The sequence below is a fragment of the Mytilus galloprovincialis genome, chromosome 5 (assembly GCF_965363235.1).
Source record: "Mytilus galloprovincialis chromosome 5, xbMytGall1.hap1.1, whole genome shotgun sequence".
NCBI classification, from domain to species: domain Eukaryota; kingdom Metazoa; phylum Mollusca; class Bivalvia; order Mytilida; family Mytilidae; genus Mytilus; species Mytilus galloprovincialis.
Genome location: NC_134842.1, coordinates 18,585,251 through 18,609,796, shown reverse-complemented (window position 1 = coordinate 18,609,796; position 24,546 = coordinate 18,585,251). Strand labels below are relative to the sequence as shown.

At 30.7% G+C, this 24,546-nt stretch overlaps 1 protein-coding gene across 6 annotated transcripts in view; it reads right to left on the bottom strand.

Moving 5' to 3' along the window:
• Positions 1-24,546, bottom strand: part of LOC143075317 (nitric oxide synthase-like protein) — a 92,605-nt gene that overhangs the window by 38,339 nt on the left and 29,720 nt on the right. For 4 of the 6 annotated variants that reach the window (XM_076250696.1, XM_076250690.1, XM_076250692.1 and 1 more), the window contains exon 2: positions 7,314-7,338. The gene's annotated coding sequence lies outside the window, so the exon portion shown is untranslated. Of the gene's footprint in view, positions 1-7,313; positions 7,339-8,784; positions 8,933-14,872; positions 14,918-24,546 lie in introns of those variants that run through there. The other 2 variants (XM_076250695.1, XM_076250694.1) reach the window with 2 other exon arrangements.

Sequence of the window (24,546 nt, the reverse complement as noted above, 5' to 3'; positions counted from 1 at the left end):
TTCTTTTTATTACATTGGCAAAATTTGGCTTTTTTTTATGAAATTAATGTAGAAAATGTAAGGAACTATATCTTTTTCCTACGCATTGACAATTTGTTTTGATCCGACGTTATCGACGTCTTGACAACGCCTATTGTTGTATGACGTCAGAGAGTGAAATAACCACGTTTATTTCACATGTGAAATTATCGGTTTTTATCTAACTGGGAAATCAATGTAATTCATTGCAACCAATGTAATAATAATTTATAATTTGTTCGCCTTAAATGGTTTCATTGCACACTAACACGATATTCACTTCTTACTTCTCTATACTGATGTAATGCATCGGACGTTTGAAAGTAAATATGATGAAATTAAGAAAAATGATGATACTTTTACGATTAAATATGATAATATTAGGAATGCATAAAATACAATTAAGAATAAGTATAAAAAGTTTATCAGCAAATGTAAACAATTATCAGTAAAAGAGGGACGTCCGTTAAAAAAGTAATTTTTGGACTGACTTGCTTATCACACAATTAATCTATGCTAGTTCCATGTACTTCATTAATCAAATCAAAATATGAATTAGGATAATAATTCAAATTTTTTAAACATGTATAAAAATTACCTGTTAGTTTGTTCCTGTCAATCACCCATTATATGTTATGTACTATATATAGCCAGTTACGTTCTGTTTTAGTGAACTTTAGTCAACGCATTTCATTACAATATAGGTATGTCTGATAAAATGTTCAATACTAATTTGTTATGATTCATTTATTAATCCAACAACCCAAAGACCATATACAGAACGGAACATAGTTTTCTGGACAATACTATTTTGTTTACAGATGAAAAACCTTACGGAATATTAACAATAAAGCGACCAGTTCATTGTGGTCAATATTAAAACTATGGTTTGGAATGTGAATGGTTTAAGACCAAACAATTGGTAACTTTTTACTTCAACCTCATGAGCACGAACATGATCTAAATGAAATTAAAATGGAACTATAGTTGCAATTCATTTTGCTATCTTAATGATTTGACTGTCCCTTTTCGACCTTTGGTTTGACTGTATATCTTTTCGCCCATATGCATGTGCCATACTACTTGTTTCCGAGTAGACTGGTAAAAGTGTTGTAGTATTGCATTGACATTTTTATCAGGAAAAGACAACCTTACCAACCTCCGATACAAGAAATCGAAAGTTTATTGAAAGATTTTAACGTGTCGCATTCAAAAGAATCGTTGATTAAATATTAAATGAAAATTATGAATTTCAATGTTAACTAATGACTTTATATTTGTTGGCGTTGAACGTCCGACAGTACAATGATAAAAGAAGGATTCGACAAGAGATATTTGCGTTGAATGTCCGATAGTACATTGAGTAAAGAAGCGGAACGACCCAGGGACACATATGTCACGTAAAACCTATATACTTCATCCATAAAACTAATGGTGCATTGAAATAATTATTAATAATGATTTTTACGTCTCAAATGGCCAATTTTAAATAGAGAATATATATATATAGAGAGAGAGAAAGATTGGACTTTTACAATTTATTGCTACAGCTAAGCCTGAATGCTTGATTGTATATTTAATCATTCTTTATGGTTCGTTAAGTACATCTATACGTGGGTAATGACTGATGTCTCGTCATGAAGTTTTGATGTAATACAAGCCCGATAACTAATGCTTCAGTCGTGTATATAACGACTTGATCAGAGGCGGATTTAGAGAGTTTTTCGGTGGGCACGCCTCCTTTTGTGGGGGGTAAAAATTTGGTTGATTATATAGGGAATCAATGAAGCATGACTGGAGCTGATCCCGGTTACTGACAGGTGGGTATATGGTTAGACTGATTCCCGTTTGTCTATCCACACTTTGGATTTCAGTGGAACTTTCAGTGGTGGAACTTTCAGTGATGGAACTTTCAGCGGAACTTTCAGACAATCTTTAACATATAGTGGTATTGCATATCTCCCATTTTGATCCATATTGTTACAGTATTTGCCAAAGCCATTTTGATTTGTCATATTTACAAAAATACGAAAGTAGATAATGATCTTGTAGGTATGCTCTCACGTACTGAGTAGTGACTGGATTTCAGATGAAACTTTCATTTAAACTTAACTACATTATGTCACGTGCACTGTGTTTTATTTTTTTTATATCAGAATTTTCACTTACAAAAACATAGTCTATCGATCATATAAGTGGACAACATTGTTAATTGGCTATGGTATTTTTGTCTGTTTTCCTTTTAGTTATAAAGTTAACTGTTTCCTTGGTGCCCTACTGGAGCACCTCAGGTCATCCTGAATTGTGTAGGATTAGTGCTACTTTCTTCCCCTCTCTCTCTGGTTGATGCTCAGTTCATTGGCAATCAAACCACACATCATAATTTATTTATCTTTATAATAATATGTATTTATCAAATCAAGTATAGACAAAAATAAAGCTGTTACGTTCCTTCCATTTTGACTGAAGAATTCAACATTGGAAACAGCCATTTATAACAATGCTTACATGTATATAATAAATTTTAAAAAAAAAACATGGTTAACGATTATATAAACAATAATACAAACGATAAATAGTGAAATACAGTAAGCTATAATTGGACATCTGAATTTGTACATCTCACATTATTCCTTCAATGCAAAAAACACCACAGTTATTATGTCGAGACATGAGATGGACATTTTTAAGGACTTAAAGATGGGGAAAAGGCTGTATCATCTGACAGATTATGACAATCTTATCACGTAACGTTATAAATAAGTACATGTTACAAAGAAGTATAATTCATGTTTTAGTTCAGAATTACATAGAGTGGATTATTGGTCATATGTAATACAGCCTAGACATACCTAACATGATACTCGTGCCTAAAGTGACGCTATTAATGGGTAATATGGTAGTCTAGATGATCTTTACTGTATGCACAAGGCCATGCAAAAGAAAAATGATAACAGTCCGCGGTTAAGCGTTAAGTACTGTTCAAAACGTACACTTTAAAAAAAAAATGATGAATGTATTTTTCATTAATTTCATTTTCTCAATACTAATTTATGCACAAAATGACGCTGGGCATTTCTAAAATTTATCATTTTCTTTCCAGACTATTCTCATTGCTGTTTTAATGTTTAACAAAATACATCGGCCGATATTAGAGTCTACAGCACTAGAGTGTAAGATATATGGTAACATTGTCTGTAATAAAAGCAATAGTCTGGAATTATGATTCTATAATTGTTGACTTTTACACATTGTGACTTGGATAGAAATGTGTATCATTGACACTCATACCACATCTTCGTATTTCAATGTAACGTGTCGCAATACATAGTTATATATAACTAAATGACATAGCTTAATATAGTATCAATTCTGTTTACCCTGACATAATTAAAGGAACAAATATATTAATTGCTCATATCAGTTAAGTTATGAAACAAATAGAAATATAGATTAAATGTGTGAATTATGAAATTAACCTATGGAGAAAGTTGTCTGAATCGCACCTGTTATCAATACAGTTATTTGCTGACCACAAATATTGACCAATACTGTTCCCTTGATTAGTTCATTAGCACGGGGAGATTTATTGAATTTTATCAAATATTCCTAATTTCTTGACACTGGAGAAGCAAGAATTCACAGTAAAATTTAATTTGTGATTATAAAGTATTGATATTTATTGTTTGTTTTGTTAGATAAATAGACCCACGAACAAGTTATTGATATGACCTTCACAGTACTAACAAAATTTCTATAGTTCGTTAAATAATGATGCCAACACCATTTCTAAAGCGCCCTAAATACTATGCATCAAATACATGTATTAGGTAAAAGTCGTAAAACAAACTGTAAAGTATCGACTACATGTATATCATCTTATTGGGGGGAACATATGAAGTTACTTTAGTTTTAAATACAAACATATAAAAGTATAAACGAATTATTTATTTCAAGTTATATTCTTATTTCATAATTTCATAATTTCTAAATTAACGTGCTAACTTTACTACATTCCTATTCATAACCAATCATATCAATAACATTCCAATTCAGGAACCACACTGAAGTTGCTGGCATTGCTAACTGTCGTGTCTTCTTTGTTATCACTACCGTTTTTCAATTTAATACGGTGATTCCCTTCCACCTTGATTTTTGACAGTTTAGAATTTCTCGAGTTCTCCGTTTCTCGAGCTATCCGTATATGATACTTTACTATATGCTTCTTGTGTCAATGTACGTAAAGGCAACTCGATTATGAACATCGAAGCAAAGTTTGATATGAATTATTTTTTTTCAGCAAATTTCTATTCCTAGTAGTGTTGCTATTAAAATATAGATGAAGAAAAAACAGTAAGAGAGTGTAAATGTTTGACCGTTAATGAAGTAGCAGAACAACGAGTAATCAGGAAGTTAAAAAAAATACAAAATATACAAATTTTCAAAATCTTATAGAAAATCTCATTGTTCGTACACCAAAATGAAAATGACGTTATATTATAGTTTGATTTTCCATTGGTTAGAACATTTGAAACATATTAAAACACGTTGATGTTCGCGTTTGTAAATATCGCACAACTGAATAGCACTAAATTCTGAAAGGGCGAATTTTAAACAGGAAATAGTTTAGTTAAAATAAAATATACATTGTTATCAACGGGTAGATGTATGGAATTTATTTTTTCAGTAATTACCCTTCAAATTTTTAAGGTCTTAAACAAGAACCAATTTTATAGAGCGCTATACCAATAAAAAGATTTATAAAAAAAAGCAATATGATGCCAATAATGGTGTGCACTCTCAATGTACTAAAAACAATTGAATGAGCTACATTTTTCTCCAACAGGTTTCACAACTTTTTGATATTTATACATTTTCCCCAACCGGTTTCAGAACGTTAATTTAATCTGTATGAATGATTAAACAAAGATAGGAAAATTGTTGAAAAAATGTACATAATTAAAGTACTTTTAGTACACTTGTGTACACAGACTGAACTTATGTTCATGTTGCTTTAAGTTTCAATTTTTAATACAAAATCTTCTTTTCAGAGATTTTGGTTTTGTCAGTTAGCTGACTATAGTCATTTTACCAATAAGATTAAACCTGTTGATATTTACTGCACTGTAGCATGTTGAAAAAATCCTAAGATTAAAACAATTGTAGTGATTTATTACTTTTGCATTCAATTAAGGTATTAATAAGTCCTCTCGACATTTCCCTTACAAGATTTGTGATGGTAATAGGTTTTCCCTCGCAATAGAATAAAAATGCCATCGTGTAAATTACGGTTCAAACCAGAACTATATTAAGGGCACATTTCTTATTCAAAATTTTCTTTATTTAGTTTTAATTATACAATTGAATACTAGTACAATAAATAACACGAAATGATGCCAATGAATTTTGTACAGCTGAGAAGGGTCAAATATTTTTTTACGCAAATGCAATGATTTTGAAGAGACCAAATGTACGTCCAATACGCATATGTTTTAGCAGATATTTCTTAAACATAATTAAGCAGAGTAATTTAATCTTATAAGTATTTAACCTTTTGTAAAACATTAATATATATATGTATATATATTTTATTGTGAAACTACCCCTTTACAACGGGGGCAAGCGCCAGCGGGGTACTGACACCTGCGTCATCAAAAATGCACATCATAGTATTTACAAACAACATTATATGATTGTAGTAAAAATGGTATAAGATACTTGCAAAAGGCTTTAAAAGTCTTATAAATACATTAACGCTAAAATATCATAATGAATTGGTTATTTACAGTGACAATTTCATATGCACAAATACTTTGAAATCTTTCATCCATAAAAGATTAAAAAAAAAAAACCAACTTAACACTGAAAACGTTCACACACAGTTCAAGATATTATACATTGGAAATCTTATCAATTTGAAAAGAACGTTCATTCATTACGTCTACAAGGTATTTTCTAACGATCTTATCTAAACTATTACATAAGTCTGGAGAATACAAGTATCCCAGATCACCTATCATGAACTGTATTGTAAAACATTAAAAAAAAAATACTAACAAATATCTTTATCAGTCGTACTTGATTGTCTTTCGAAAAAGTGTGATTTCATACATGTACTTTATCATATCTATGAATTTAAATATTTCGGAATAAATATCATATAATCATACATTTTCTCGTGTCGGGGCCTTTAATAGCCGACTATATATACAGTTTTGGGTTTTCTCATTGTTGAAGGACGTGTTGTTGCCTATAATTGATTACATGCACTTGATTTGAACTTTGGTTTGACGATCATACCACATATCCTAATTTTTATACATGCCACTAGTATCTTTAAAAGACGAAAGCATAGTTTGGCACGACCTTGGTTATATGAGTAGACAATATATGTATAGTCAAAGCGTTTAAAACAAAATGAGGAGAGAATATCAAACAATACTTTTATCCATGATATTGGAGTCTAATACATGAGACATATTGTTTCCTCACGTTCTAAACGTTAGACTAGTTGAGCTTTTTAAACTGATATAAGCACCTCTTTATAACATTTGACATGTGACTTTATTGCTTTTTCTGATAGGATTGACGAAACATGTCACCGAAACTTGTTATAACGTTGTAATTAGTTTTTTAATGGCAGAAGACCTCAAATTCAGACATTTTCTTTTTCTTAATATATTTGAAAGAAAACCAAAAGTACTAAAGAATCGATTGAATGTAATAAATTCTAGCACGAGACTAAATGATATTCCTTAACATTTATCGACAAGATATTGTTGTTAAAATATAAATAACAATTAGCATAAGACACAGACCCAATTGGACAAATAAAGAAAGGATCACTTTAGGATAATTTGCGAAGTTAAGGACGAACGAAGTCATTCGATCTGAAAGCTTTAGGCGATGCCAACCCCTGAGCTTATTTCGTTCGCTCCGGAATAGTAAATCGTACTGTAATTTCTTATTGTTGAACTAAAATATGCTGCAATCATATACTACATATCATTTAAAAAACGCCAACCTTTAACATCACTCAGACAGCTTTTTATACAATATACGTCGCATCAAATTTTAAAAAAGAGCTGAATACTGTGTGCCACGACAAAATGGGTGACATTTTGTTATGAACTCGTATTATTTCTAAAGTATCAAGCATTTTTAAAACCTGTTCTTCACAAGTAAAAACTTTGAAATTCAAACTGAATTTGAAATATACTTGATTAACTAACAACATATGTCTGATATATGTTGTTAGAATGCTAATGAGTAATATAGTAAAGAAAGCTACTCACCATGTAACAGTCATCTGGTCTCTCTCTGCAGAAAAAAAGTACAAAATTATTACTATTATCGCTTAATACCGTAGTAATTTTTTAATATAATTGCCGGTTTCATGACGCTTGAAAATGTATTACATATTTACAAAAACTAACATGTACGTATAAGACGCCTCCGAAGTAGGGACGATATTACGCATTAGAATATTTTTATTCAAATTTAATGCTTTTTTGTGTTATTTATATTTCATTTTTTTTTTTTTTTTTTTTTTTTTGGCTAGTGGAATATATCTAAATAAGAGGTGTCCATTAGTCAAACCAACCACAGCATTTTAACGAGTCGTTAATTCGGATTCGGGTTATTTCGTCATTTATATCAAAAAGCAATAAAATAAATGTATGAATAAAAACATATTTATAGATAAAATAGTAAAATAATATGATTTAAGGAACTTTAAAAGTACACCATTAAAACACAAGTGTGAACTATGATTAATGTTATACCTAATATAAAAATGCTTTTATCGTTTTTTTTTTACAATTTATAATTTATCAACCCTTTAAAAGTTTTCAAAATTTGTTTAATTAACTTAACCTTTTTTTTCAGTTTCAAATCAGGGCTTTTTTTTAAATAATAATTTCCGTTGAAATGAACAAAGGATTCCAGTTTGATCCGAATAAAGTTGATGAGACATTGGGAAAATATTCTAACAATCAAAAAGGTAATCTCCGATTCATGTCATGAAATGTAAATAAATATTGCTACCGATTTTGATCATGGGAATATGGGAACATGGATAGAAACTTCAAATGGAGACTTTGACGACCGAACGTCCAACACATTGCTCTCAATACATGCGTTTTGTCTGAAACAATAGTTTTCGTCTACCTAAAGTCTACCTGTAAGAACATCAGCATATCTTTGTTTATTACCTTGTTCTGTTGAGAATCAAGTAAAACAAAAAAACAGCGGCATGTAATTCAGAGCCAAGGCTCCGTGTTGAAGGCCGTACATTGACCTATAATGGTTTACTTTTTTAAAATTTTTATTTGGATGCAGAGTTGTCTCATTGGCACTCACACCACATCTTACTTTAAACATATTTTATTTCAAAAAATCATGTACATGACATACACATATAAATACAGTGATACAATATCACAAAGGGATTCGGAAACAAGGTTTCCCTTATATTAATCCGTCTTCCTATACCTACGTAAAGAAACGGAAACAAACATTGTTTTTCTGTATAAATGGTTATAATTGTAAATCAATTTTAAAAGATAGATAAAAAAAATAAAAGAATAAATTTTAAAAAAAATGACGATTATATATATAAAAATATTAAAAAAATCGTATAAACTGTATGAAGTTTATATGCATGTAAAGCTAAATGATAGCAATCGTTAAAACATTACATGATTATAAATCACAAAAAGATTCCGATATTTTCTGTTAAAAAAAGTAAAATAATCTCCCACTTACCATAGTCGTTCTGACAAGATTCCATTAAGTTATTTGTCAAATTGATTATCTCCTCGATTTCTAACCTTTATAACTTTAATATGGAAATTATTGTATAATTCCGAGTGCCAAATTTCATATGTGTTCACTAGGGTGAAAAAGATATCTTATCTTCTTTTTCCGGAAAAATGAACATATTGCTCCCAATGCGATCAAAAATTAGAATAGTAAGAAATTATCAGTGAAATCAATGCCAATTGGTACGGGAGGTTTGATGGTTGTTTTATTGATATATTACCGTTATTAACCTCTCGTCAGCAGTGTACAAGATTAGAAAGGAAACCAATTTGTGATAAATTAATGTATAAATCTTATGATTATTGTTTTGTAGACTGAGTTTGATGATACCCATGTAATACAGTAGTTGGTATATTGCGTATGTTGGGTTGTTTACCCAGTTTGATGATACCCATGTAATACGTGCAGTTGTTGGTATATTGCGTATGTTGGGTTGTTTACTCAATTTGATGATACCCATGTAATATAGTGGTTGGTATATAACCTATGTTGGATTGTTTACTCAATTTAGGTTATTGCACTTATATATGACTAGCAAATGAATATCTGTACTAAATACAAAGGTCGAAAAGTCTAATTTTATATTTAAATACAACTTTTAAGATGAGGAACTGCAATGAAAGCGCTTTTTCTTTAGAAAATTGTTTCTTCCAACCTGTCTGTTATGGATTTGTTACATCATGTATGTACACCGCATATCCTTTCTTACACCAAATATATTATAGTATACATACATGACTATTTTTTTTAGAAAGATTATGTCCCTTTTTTAACTCATTCTTTCTTACAGGGAGTTTTATATTTTAAACAGTTAAAAAGTATTCGGATAATTGAACCACATTAAGGTAGAATACTTCTACAAGACACATTATTTGATGAAGTTAAAAAGTTAATACAATTCCATTGATTTTATACTAATAGTATATTCAAATGCAAACTTTAAACAAATTATAAAATCTTTATTTTTTCTTCGTTTATTACCTAATAGCATTTGGGTAGTTAATTAACAGGGTGGTTTTTGACGAGAAAAAAAGGCATTTTGAAATTTACTAAGAAAAGAAAAGTACTCATACATTAGAATGACAATAAAATAAGAGTAGACAAACACACTGTAAAATTAGGTTTGAAATGGCTTGAGTCATCAGATTGGCACAGAGCAAAATAAAAATCCAACAAACATTAAGACGAAATGCACTAAGTACTGATTTAAGAGTGATCGAAGTTACTGAAAACTGCAATTAGAATTATAAGACTAAAGATCAAATGACGTCGAAGTTAGCAACTGTAGTTACCGTCCGACATTCAACAATGATCAACAGCTATACAGCATATAGTTAGCTAGAATAGACAATTATGTACAAAAACAATAAACGAAAAACAAATGTAATATCCAGCAACAAACAACATCCAATGAAATACGGCATCCCAACTTGGGAGAGAGATGTGAAGGGGTTAAACCAGTTCAAAGCAATTAAATCTAAAAATATCATGTTCCCCAAAACAGAGTTATCAATCAGTGCACATCCAACGGATTTAGTGTAAAGCACCATAAAAAATGAGATAAGCATTACCTTGTTAATATAAAAAAAATAGTACAATGAAGTTTATTATTATATCTTCTTATTGCGTTATACTTAAAATTGAGAATGAAAATGGGGAATGTGTCAAAGAGACAACAACCTGACCATAGAAAAAACAACAGCAGAAGGTCACCAACAGGTCTTCAATGTAGCGAGAAATTCCCGCACCCGGAGGCGTCCTTCAGCTGGCCCCTAAACAAATATATACTAGTTCAGTGATAATGAACGCCATACTAATTATACTTGCATGCATAAAGGGAATGACGAATTTTCGTTCTTTTATGTTTTGTTTTTTTCTTTGTACGTAAAATCAGACACTTTTTAAATGTCTTCTGTCCTGATTTGTTTCAATTCAAAACCAAGAAGACTTTATGTAAATCATTGATTTATGCTATATTATTTTGCAAAACAATACATTAATGTATCATATATTTCATTTGTCATTAAAATTTAAATTTAAGTATCAAATGTTGTCTTTCATTTTTCCATTATCAAATTGAATATCTACCGTCTCAATATCAAGGCAGATCAAAGCAACGATAAAAATAAGTTCGAAATGACACGAAGCGAGCTGAAAAAAATATTACCTTAAACTGTCTTAAACTTCTCCCGCCGGTTTTCTAACTCTTTGTAGCTGTGTTGGATTTAAGAGTAAATGCCGTTTTATTTTCAATGGCGTACGATTCTACAGAAAAGCCTTATAGAATATCAGTATTTTGTTACAAGAAATCGATATGTTATTTGCAAAATGATACAGAAACTATGAATTTTTAATACAAATATATTTTATAGATATATGTGCAACATAACAACTTAAGCCAGAATGGAAAAAATCCTCTTGTTAAAATAAAACTATTTCAATATTTTTTCTCATCCTTGAGTCAAGGAGTATGACTGCTTTCTGATTAAAGAATCACACAGGATGAATGCATGGTCTTTAATAAGATATAAGAGTGGTATGAGTGCTATTGAGACAACTCTCCTGTATGAGTGCCAATGAGACAACTCTCTATCCAAGTCACAATTTGTAAAAGTAAACCATTATAGGTCAAAGTACGGTGTTCAACACGGACCATTGGCTTACAACGAACAGCAAGCTATAAAAGTACCTTTATATATATAGAAAGATGTGGTATGAGTTCCAATGAGACAACTCTACATCAAAGTCACAATTTATAAAAGTAAACCATTATAGGTCAAGGTACGGTCTGTTATACCTATATTTTTTTTTCTCTTTTAAAAAAGTGATTAAGTGATTGTAGTTTATTTTGCTTAACGAGCAGTGGCAAGTATTTCATTCATGTTCAAGACGAAAACATATTAATAAATAATACAACGAGTAGGTCCTGTGATAGGGGTCGTCTGGAATTAAGGGCGGGAAATTTGGCATGCTGCTGGTAAAATGCCGGTAAATGTGGGAATGTGATAGACATTTGAAATATTGAACACGAGAGCATCAAATATAAGATTGCAAATTCCATACAACAGAGGGCTGATAGTCATTAATATATGATAGAAAACTGGTCATTTAAAGTATTACTATACAATTGTATACTTGAGGTGAGAAGCCTGTCTTGGATCTTTGTTGAGGCTGTTCAAAAATGATAATGGTCAACTTCATTATGTAGCAAGACCACGAGGATTAGCATGGGGGAATAGCCATACTGGCATAGAAATGATAAGATGAGTTTTGTGTGCCAATGACACAACTCTCCATCCAAGTCACAATGTCTGGATTTCTCCAAATCGGAAATATAAACTTAATGCGGCATGTTCATTTTGATTTTTTTCTTCAATATACACATACGCAACTATTAAATCGTTTTATCCTGCAATCAGCCAACTATTGTACAAATGAAGGGTACACAAATAAACATTTTTATTACATTGGTTGCAATGAATTACATTGATTTCCCTGTTAAATAAAAACCGATAATTTCACATGTGAAATAAACGTGGTTATTTCACTCTCTGACGTCACACAACAATAGGCGTTGCCAAGACGTCGATAACGGCGGATCAAAACAAATTGTGAATGCGTAGAAAAAAGATATAGTTCCTTACATGTTTTACATTAATTTCTTTTAAAAAAGGCATTTGCCAATGTAATAAAAAGAATAACTAATTAAAGAATTCAAATAACGAAAAATATTCAACTCGTGACCGAACAACACTGATAATTAATAACTCATGCGCTACGCGCATTCGTGAATTAATGTGTTGTTCGGTCACGCGTTGAATATTTTTCTCTATATGAATTCTTCGATTAGTTATTCTATAAGCTTTATTTGTACTTGTACAAATAACGTCTCCTGTTATCCCGCCCTCAATGTTGGGCATACGGTAACTGGATATTTCTTTTTCGAACCAGTCCATTTTGGGGTCCTCTTCGCGGTCCGCGTTTAAACTATGTCGATTTCTTTGAAAGATTAGAGACACTGATTTAGAGTTAGATAACTATATTTTCAAGTGTTGGGAGTAAATTTCAGGAAAAAACAATATATGTACATTGTCGGAAAATATAAAATTTATTTGTACTCGCTGCGAAACAGGAGAAAAGCTCGGCGAGCTTCGCTTTTCGTCCAGTTTCTAAAGCTCATACAAATAAATTTCATATTTTCCGACAATGTACATATACTGTATATATATTCACAGAAAGATAATATTTCTATATACTAATTTTACGTTACAAGTCCGACGTAGGCTCTGCAAAATAGGTTTAATTTGGGAACTGTAAAATGCTATTGACTGTCGAACATTTCGAAAATTGGTGACTAGAAAGATCTTTGGATTTTGTATGTACATTATTTTTTCCCCCAATTTCTTATACTAGTATCAATATTCAGAAAAGATAAACATTTTCTATATTTCCCAGTTTTAAAAGATTCTATTGAAATCAGCTCGATAAATATTGAAAATAAAACATTCATGTATTTGTATGTATAAATCTAATACCACAGTTTAACAATTGCATGTATATTTCTAATACCACAGTCAAACAATTGCGTGTTTATTTCGAATGTCACAGTTAAACAAATACTTTCTTTTAAATATACGATTATTGTTTAGAAATAACTTTAAGAAAGAGTTACTATTTTCTATTCTAAAGGGATCTAGTTTGCCAGTGTTTGCACAGAATGAAAGAGACAGGTATAACAAAGTGCCAGTAAAAATTCATAATGCACCATGTGACCAATAACCAAGACAAACACAACCACCTAAACATAACTATCAAATAATAACAGCCGAAAACAACGCACTGTCCGCTTTATGCTTACCATACACAATGGGTTTCGCGTAATATTGAAGGCACAGTGTTGACCAGAATTGGTTTACATAAACTAGCTCGTCAAAGATACAAGGATTCATTTTGTTTTATCAAAAGACGCAAAGATACACCTTCGTGCTTTCTTGTATTGCGAAAGTTGTATCATTTGCAATCATATACCACATTTTCTAATTTAGAATTTATCAAAATATATCTAATAAAAGTCCGTTAGCGAATCCCTGATTTCCTGGTGGATGGTATTAGCAGATAAAATCTCTACAAAAAAAATGGCGTCAAGTAAAAACAGCACCGCTATGTAACCGCGTGTGACTATTATTAAATTACGGGAACTACTAAAATAACGATAAAATTATCTATTTTGGGGAACGAACAATAGTTGGCAGATAATTTTGCACACTTAACTGTAAAGTAATTTAGCCATCTATATAAAAGTTCTCACTGTAGTGAAAACAATACAGAAGCATGCTCAATACAATTTCATGATTTACGTCCGTTCTTTTCATTCAATTGTATATTTCTCCTTGGACTGTTGGACAAAAGGTAAAAACCCCAAAATGAAATTCAAAACGGAAAGTCTCCAATCAAATGGCAAAATCAATTAAGACCTTAAAACACATCAAACGAATGGATAAACACTGTCAAATTCCTGACTTGGTACGGACTTCTGTAGAAAATGGTAGATTAAACCTGATTTTACAATGCCTGTACCAAACCAGGACTATGACATTTGTTTATGATTCGTTCTGTAAGTAGATAACGTCTAAATAATAGTTTGATTTGGTTAGTTTTTATGGAATTGCTATTTTTGAATTTAACGTGGAATTCTGTATTTTTGTTATACTTTCCTGTATGATATTCAACAACAAAGTTTATATAAATAGTATCACATATTCAACATCTCTTCGTTTGATTAAAAGGAGAGAGTTTCCGAAATCCACAGGTCCGGTATATGACATATAAGTTAATGATGTAGGAGCAAAGAGTTTTTCAACTTACACAAAAAAGGGCAGCAAAGTGCCATATTCATTTTTTTTTAATAAAAAACCGCGTGTGGTGAAATGTAGGGACAAACATCCACCAAGTATCCTCTTAATCTGCCCTTGCTTTTGTGTATGTCACAGTTTTTATGGAAATATCTTATCAAAACAAATAATTTACTCACTTTTGGAAATCCAATTAATACATAGTTCTTAGTATTCCGAGTGTACTATAAAACTTTTCAAGAGTCAAACAAGAAGACTGTTAAATGCCAGAGCTGCCTGTACGTATACAAACATTATTGACATTTGTCTTATCACCTGATATTTTTAAAAATTTCAATAAAATTAGACAGCCATGCCCTTATGTAATACAGTCCTTCTATTTGTTAAATTATATGTGTACTTTACATCAAAAGTACCAATCAACTATTAATGATGCAGTCTGGTTTCAAGAACAATTAAATACTTGTCCACTTGTTCATTTCACTGCAAATAGAATTTAATTAGAAATTATTATATATTGGACAATAAACTTATTGCTCTTTCAATGATTTTACGATTTTGTTGTTGATTCAACAGATGGGTATGTTTATCAGGAATTATAAAATTTGAGTGTATTAGGAACGGTTACGATAATAAAACCGGAGTATATATGGTTCAAAGAATGAAAGGGAAGGTCCCATTCATAATGAAATATTTATATCTTTCACTATTTCCTGCAACGATAACGGAATAGGATATTGGTAATCGTATCCTTTTCATTTCAGGAAACCATGTTGAGATCGTCGTTATTGTTAAAAATAATACAACTATAGAGTCAATTAGAATTAGTTTTGATTGCGATAATCTGACATTTTCACTACATTAATCTAAACATATTCGATTAGCGAGTACCATCAGCGAAAGTGTTATCATTTTCAATAATTATCGCCTTATTATTTGATGTATTTGTATATTATGAGATATTACGTTACAACAGGTGGCAGCAATACAATAACAAAGGAATCGGCAAAGCAAATATCATTATATGTCAAATAACAAAATAAGGGGAAACAAAACACAATCATCGAACACGCAAACAATGGTTAAACAACACCAGGATATAAAGACAAATAACAGTCCCCATAACAAATATATAGAAAAATAAAGGTTGAGCTACATAAACATAAAACAATACTTCCTTGTCAAATTGTGACCCCATCGGGTCATAAACATATGGTCATTAACTTGACTTGAATTATACCTGACTCAAGTACAAAAGAAGAACAGGAGGAACACGGCTAATAGTAGTGTAACATATTCGTTGTCGTTTGATCTGGAGTTTTCCGCTTCAGTCAACCAAGTCATGATGGTATCTATCAGTTAAGACATCTAATAGACAAGTAACATGAAAAAAAACTAGATGTGTCGAAACGACACGAATCGCCCCGTCTCAAAAAGTTTTTAAAATTTGCAATATCAATAACACATGTGGACACACACATGATGGTAGTCTTATATATAAAAAAATCAGCTCAAAATCTGAAGGCGCATAGAAAAAAAGTCCGTATAACTGTGATTTTCAACAATTTTCAAAGTCGTAAACCCTTAATTTTGGCACAAATCAGCGGAGCGGAACTGAACTTAAACTTGATCTATAACTCATCGTGGTTAACTCACATATAAAAAATCAGCCCAGTATCTGAAAACGATTAGAAAAAAAGTCTTTATAATGGTTTGTTGCGGAATGACGGAATGACGGACAAGGGTTAAATTATATGGCACCGACAACTTTGTTACGGGGCCATCAAAAATTGTGTCAAAATTGTGTCAGTCATAAGAAGTTAACATCCGTTCATAATTCGCAAAAGTGTGGATGGAGAACAAGAACGAGGCTCATAGAAATGGAACATATCCATTGTCATCTGACGCAGATTGTCCGTATCATGATGATATCCGAAAACTTAGGCAACAGAATTTAATCGATTTCTTTTAAATCGAAGAGAAGATACAAATTAAGGAAGCAAATAAAAACTAAGGAAATCGAATAAATTCTAAAAAAAAAAAGCGAGACCGGTTGCAATGACAAGAACAATTCAGAGAATTTAATTCACTTTTAACCACTCGCGTTTAGATCCACACTATTGCAAGTAACACCTTATGTATATTTTTTTGTAAAGTAAACTCTGATAATACATATAAAAATTTAAAATAACAAAAATACCGAACTTTGAGAAAAATTCAAAACGAAAAGTCTCTAATGCAATGGCAAAATCAAAAGCTCAAAGTTCTCTAATAATTTCATGAGGACTACCTTTATTTTCTTTATTCATTATTTGAGGGGCTTGCTTGATTTGTAACACTCAACTTACTGACTTGATACTAAAATCACTATTGAAATTTGCATTCATCTTAATTTAAAAGAGAGTCTATGGCATCCAGTTAGAGAGAACAGAAACGAGAACAAAGGTTCTCCCATGGCAGATCATAACTACTAGTAAAAAAGAACAATTAAATATATCAAACAGTATTGTTTCAGTTTTGTTGACTCTCTAACGAAACCCAAAGGTTGACTTGGGATATGGAGGTATCATCATCAGTATAGCTGCCAATCGGAAATCAAACCCATTCTGAAGAGGGACGTTTGTGTAGGATACCATTCATTTCGTTCAACCAGCTTTACCAAACCGTGTTTTGTGGGCACTCAAGCTATTATTAATTACCTTACTGTTACAGCTTTAACAGCAATGTACCTGTCAATGTGAGAGCTTCACATATAGAAGTATTATGTTTCTTAATTTTTTTATACATATATATAATACAGCTAAATACCAAACAATACCATGAAATAATTGACTAATACGGAAACAATTCTTTACTTTACTTATTTTTCATTTACACAAGTGAGAGGTTTAACTAGCTATAAAACCAGGATTAATACACCATTTTCTACATAAGAACATGCGTGTACCACATAAGCAATATGACAGTTGTTATCCATTCGTTTGATGTGTTTTAACTTACTCTAGTTTTTTGAGACTTTAGTTTTTTGCATCTTAACCTTAATGATTTGCAAAATTTGTTTCTTCAACATTAAGAAATACACCAGAATGAAATGCATTTTCAGTTTCTTCCACCAAAGCTCTATACCTTCCTTAAAAACAATGTTACAATATTGGTGTTAAAACGATTAATGTTCTTTGAAGTTCCTTATATAACTCGTTCAATTACTTTATTCGGCCATTCCACATCAAACGTAATTGTCTATATTGTAATATAACAAGTTATTCTTATCATCATGAGCGTTATTAATGGCTGGACTATAGACATAGGTGTCGTCCAATAATAAAATTGTAACCATCTCTCATCCTCTTGTCATTTATATAAAATATATTGACAAGCGACAATTACCATTGTCTTAGAAAAACCAAAATTGAGCCCAATATTGCGAACAAATAGATTTCAGTGTAATAAACGACACCTCAAACACGGCGATGTCAGTTATAATCAATGTATTCGACAGATAGACAGTATGAATATAACGACACTAACACATCAATTATGTCTCCGTCAACTGATAGCGGATTTCTGTTGACTTTCTTACAAAGATATGTATTTCATAGGACTGAGTTGAGACGTGCCTTAGTGTGAGTGTTTTATAAAATGTCTACAAATGAACCGAAACAAAATTAAAATTTTAATGGCTATTACTGTCCTGAAATCTAGTAAGCTTTTTTTCTAAACTTAAACATTCACGCGTCAAATAATAAGATTAATTGAAATAAACGCAGACATGGTTTACATCCTTGATATATACACTCACCACTTTCGAATACACAACAAAAGATTATCTAAACACCAACGTACAGTTTTGATTTGTCAAAGTTTGGTTCGTCTTCATTCAGATCAGCCCTTCTCAAATATTGAGTATTTTGCGTATCAATAAAATGTTTCTATTATACACATGATTTATATATATTGAAACCAAATACAGCAGCATTTTCGTGCTGCCATGAAATATCATTGATCTATTAATTTGTCTGTAAATTACCTCTATAGAATATTAAATTACTCGAAACACGAAGGTTGTTGTACCCCCGTTTTAGTTTGCCTTCGCTATGTTTGGCACAAACTGTTTGAGTTTTTGGTTGTTAATGCTTTTGTATTAGATTTGGCATTTCAACTGTCTTTACAATTGCCTTACTATTGGTCAGATGTAGACGAAACACGCGTCTGGCGTACACAATTATAAACATGGTAACTTTTATCATTTAATTATTTTGTTTACCTTTATTTGTTTCTTTGTGCTAGAAGTTTTAGTAAGTGAACCAACTAATTTGAACATCGGTAACTTGTGTTGCCCTTAAAAAAACCGAACACAATTTTCTAATATTGTTTTCCTTTTGATTTTTTTCATTTAAGAAGTGGTAGAAGTAAACTTAATTTTGTCCTGCGATATAAAGTGTCTGATTGCTTCCGTGTTAAATATCTTCAATTCTTCATAGACAAAAATGTTATACAAATCACATCGTTTAACACACTCATACATGTATTATATCTCATGATATGAAAAGAAAGATTATTACACAGAGTTAATCATAGAAACAATACTGATGTAGTTTAATCAATCTACAGAAGTTAATTGGTCTATTATAGATCAGTTCAGAAGTGCCAACTAGATGATTTCGAGAAATATCGACAGTTAACAGCGTTAGTTGAATTCCTATATTGGCTATATACATACATCGACGTGAAACAGAATAATTCGATAAATACATATATACCCGAGAATACATTTAAGTGTATACTCTAATACTTCAAACTCAAAAGCACACAGCCAACGAATAAAAACTACCAAATATTAAACATTTGTTTCCAATACTATGTTGCATAAAAGCAACAGTAGTACACACCTGTTCAATAGTCATCAATTGACCTAACTGAAACGAATACGGGTCACAAACCAAAACCATGGAAAACACATCAACGACCAGAGGAACCATTTTCAATATATGATATCCCGTAGGAACGTCTAAAAAATCAGTTTGTTATAAGACACAACTGATTCCACAGAATTCTGTTACAATTTATAAAAGTAAAATACTGAAATTATAAATATTAATAAAACTACATATACTAGACAAGTTTAAATTGCTGTTTTCGTAGTTCATAATTATCGGAGGTTATACATTTTTGTATTAGAAAGACATATAAGTATATGTACACGAGTTAGCAACACTAAATGAAAAGGAATTACAACGACATCAACAGGACAACAAACCGGCTTCAACAAGCGACAAATATATGAACAAAATACTTCAAGCTCAAAAATTGTATTCAAAATATTCAACTTGTTTTTGAACAATTCAATGATGCTATATCAACAAACATCTGACGTGAGCATATAACCCTTAAAACCACAAAACCAGTGATAAACTTTATATTTTTTTAGCATTTGGTCTTACCATGTTCATATGTAAAAAAAAACGAACTAATTTGGCCAGCCTGGTATCTTTGATGAATAAACCAACTTGGTTGATTCCACTTCTGTTTCGCAGTGCATCGCCAAGACAACCTATGATAGTTGTTATACTTCTATGTTGATACGGTCATTTTCGATAAACCTACTTTAAATACAACTCACAAAATGTTTCAACACTAAGGATTGTCTACCTATTACAGGGTATATATTTCGTTAGCATTATTAGACCCAACCTTTTGACATTTGTTTTATATTCTAAATCTTAAGTTGTTCAGCTTTGTAATTGGTTTGGCACTCTAAATATTTTCATTTGAGGATCACTGTTGAGACGAAAAGCGCGTTTAAATACGTAATTTATAAATCTGGTTTGGTTTCGGAAAATTAAGTGTCCATGAACTTATGTATGTGATTATTACAAGTCGGGATATTCTAATTCAGTGGTATTGGGTGTCTGTACTGTACATGCAAAAAATCTCTTTCGAAATAAATCTATTCTATATTCCACGATATGTAAAGAACATTAATAGATATACATTTGTCTTAAATACGGAAATTAGTTCTTTTTTTATCTTTTGGAATATTTGACAAATTACAGCAATTCCTTCTTGACATTTGAACGGAAATTTATTATTATTTACTTTGATGTTGAGAAAAATAATCATGTGAAATAAAATTAACTATGATCGATTAATTGATTCTTGTTTAAATAACGTCAAAAGTTTAAACGTTTGAACAATGCTCTCTCTGTTTTATAAACCAAGTAATGAGGGGACATTTTATTTCTACCTAATTTGTGTTATAGACACTTCATATTGCCAATAAAATCAATTTTAAATTAATTTATTTTTCTTGATTTTCAGGTCAGTTTCCGGTTGCATCCCACTAATATAAATATGTACGTGTATAAAATACATTTAGAAGTATATGAACGTGTCAGTAATGGTATCTGACCCTATTTCAATCAATAGAATAAATATTTCAGCTAATTAAAGATTCTTAAATAACACTCATGCTGTTTTTCAAGAGTATTTGAACGTTGTACATTTAATTCTGGAGAATATTGAAAATACAATGTTCTTTCGGATCTATTAAATAAATAACAAATACGTGTTTAAAATGCATTAAGAGTCATGTATCATACCATAGACAATTAAAACAATGCTATTGGTTACTTCATAAACGGTTATCATAATTGCATAATGTTTATGTTTTAAACTTCGGATCCGTCAAAGAATAGTACATTCCGGATACATGCTGGTCTCACTAAGATAATTGTTGTTTTTAAACATATCTAGTGGATAAGAACTGTAAGATCGTTTAGGAAAGAAAATTAAAGCAAGAAGTTCCCATTAAGGGAATTCATATACCGAATAACATTAGTAGAATGGACAAAATGAACATCAACAATAAAAGAACACCATAGCACGTTCAAATGATAGAAGAAAACAACTTACCTAATATAACATAGACAACTCACCATTGAGCAAAACAGACCCAAAAATAAAACCTGGTTGAGGTCAGGGTACGTAAAGAAAATGCAGAAGATAGAAACTAATGTAGACCAAAACAATAACTCCCAGCTGCCTGTCCTGGTCGTATGTAGGTATTATTCGAGTAAATATAACTTGAAATCGAAATTGAAACATTCTTATAAACATACAGAAAGTCTCAATGTGTAAACATATGAACTTGGTAAAATGGATGAATTTTTTGACAAGAATATAGTTTACGACAAAAATACTGATCTGAAATTTGGTGGTCGTGTGGATTCGGGCGCTAAATTCTGAATGCCCATTTTGTATTTATAAAACCCACCGGTACCGCTCAAATCAAAATAATTTAAAAAAAATGGAAAAGCTTTAAAACCGAAAATTCATCAAAGTTTTTTTTATTAGCAAGAACATACCAAACACTAAGAAAATAGTGTACGAGCAGACCAATATATTTTAGTACTTCATCTTGCACATGTAATTCATGCTAATTGGATTCTTTAAATGATTTTGTGTAAAAACATTTCAAATCAATCATAATATAGTGTAATGAACTAAAGTTAAAAACCAATAAAAATGACAACTTAATTACAGTAAATTATTTCCATTCAACATGCAACGGTAGAAAATAAGGCATAGAAACTTTTACAAATGAAATGACATTTTTTTACAAAAATGTTAGACATATCTCTTAAACAGTCAGTTTTATTATTTGCAGAATGTGGGGAAATGGTTAATTGTAAGATTAACATGCAACAAATTATATAGATGAAAATTAATATTTAGATATGAATTTAAAATCAAATAAATACATTATATAAAAATGTAAAACTATTAATGTAGAGGGTTAATAGTTAAACTATTGCTTTCATTTCAGAAAGTATTGTTACACAATTAAAAGATTTCAAGCCAACACAAATAGCAACAGAAACAAAATGAGACAACATGAGGACCTTTGTGATCATCCTATACCCTCTACCCCGTTGGTTTTTGGTGGGGTTTGTTTGCCTTGCCTAGTATCAAGTTTTCTATGTAGTCTTTTGTAGATTTGTCTTTTTGTCGTGTTTGTCATGTATTGCTAATACCGTTTTCATTTTTTTTTTTGATTTTTTTTTTTGGTATATCATACTTCTTCTTACTAAATATCATCAAGTTATATCTATTTAAAATGAAATAAAAATCATTAAAATCATTATGTATGACAAACACTGATTCAGCGCAGTTTACATTCAGTTCCTCTGATCAGTCATTCATTTTCTTGGATGTACAAAGTCAGAATAAAAATGACGTAACGATAGAAGTGAGGTGGTTTTTTTTAAGGTTAATCACGGGTTTACAGACTTATTTTTATTTTAATAGGATATAACGATGAATATGATATCGGTTTTCGAGAACAATTTGGGATAACATACTTTTTTAAAGATCATTTCTCTGAATGTATACCTTCAAAATATCGCATCTCTATATAGTTTGATCGATAAATAGATACATGTCAAAAAGTAAAATCACAAAAATACTGAACTCTAAGGAAAATTCAAAACGGAAAGTCCCTGATCAAATGGCAACATTTAAATCTGAAACACATCAAACGAATGGAGAACAACTGTCATATTCCTGACTTGGTTTTTTTTTTTTTGCAATTCAGTGATTCTGTTTTTCCTTTTTTTCTTTCGGTTGATGTGTTTTCTTCGATTTTAGTTTGTAACCCATATGTGTTTTCGTTTTATCGATTTATGACTATTGAACATAGGTAAACTACAATTTACAAGAATTTGTTGTGAAAATGGAAATATTAATTTTTAAAATAAAACATCTTGGACAAATATGAGTGTCATTTAAAAGTGGTTTAAATTGAGATAAGAAAATACACTATGACCTCATACAGCTTCCAAAAAGTGTTCCGGTTGTCATAACTGCAATCGCATCATTCTTTTTATATATTTTGAGTCCTATATAACAATTCATATTCCCATTTATGTAATTTTAATCAATTGAAATGAATTATAATAGTTTGAAATGTTTAAATGCTAAACAGCAAATTTCAAAAGATTTGATATGCTTTAATCACATACAAACAAAAACTATAACTGTATATCAATATGGGTTTAAATCATTAATTTTTCTTTGTACATGTAGTGATTTATCGGTAGTTGTTAATTTCCTTTGTCTTTTTACCAATAGTTTTGATACCTCTGTCTAACTGAGATTAAAGATTTCTTTCTTTTCAAGTTAGTGAAATAAATACACCTCGAACGTTCATATAGTGCTTTGAATTTTAAAAATAGTATGCGACGATCGAAAAAATCATTACCAAATGAATTCGTGATTATTGACGGGCATACTTTCAAAGCACAAAAAAAGAATTTCCATAGAATAGGCCTCCTAGCTCTTTCGGTATGCATGTTGTTTTAAATAAAAACATATATTCAAGTAGCAGTTTGCCCTTGAATTTGTTCCTTAACTCTCATTCGTATAATTATATGTTTGTTAAAAAATGTATCGACAGAACTAGTATCAAATCGAAATCAAGACACTCAGCTTTGTCATTCTATATTTGTAACTGAAGAAAAATAGAAACTGATTTCATTTGTGAAAGGGTAAGGTTTCGACCTTTCTATACTGATATTCCATTTTCCTTTATGTTAGCAAGCAATCAATTGTTCAGTCAGTGTATCAACACATGCAGTATACAATTGTCTGAGTTTTCTATTGCTCTGTTTTATATAGATGTAAAATCAAAGAACCGACGAAGAAATGTGTAAAACTCCAATACATAATTACGATGGTCGTTTTTTTGTCTTATACTAACACGAATAATATTGCAACGAAGTAGAAATGTAACCAGTCATATACAAAGCAGTGACGTTTAATCATTTGATAAAATGACTTGTGCTGACTTGAATTG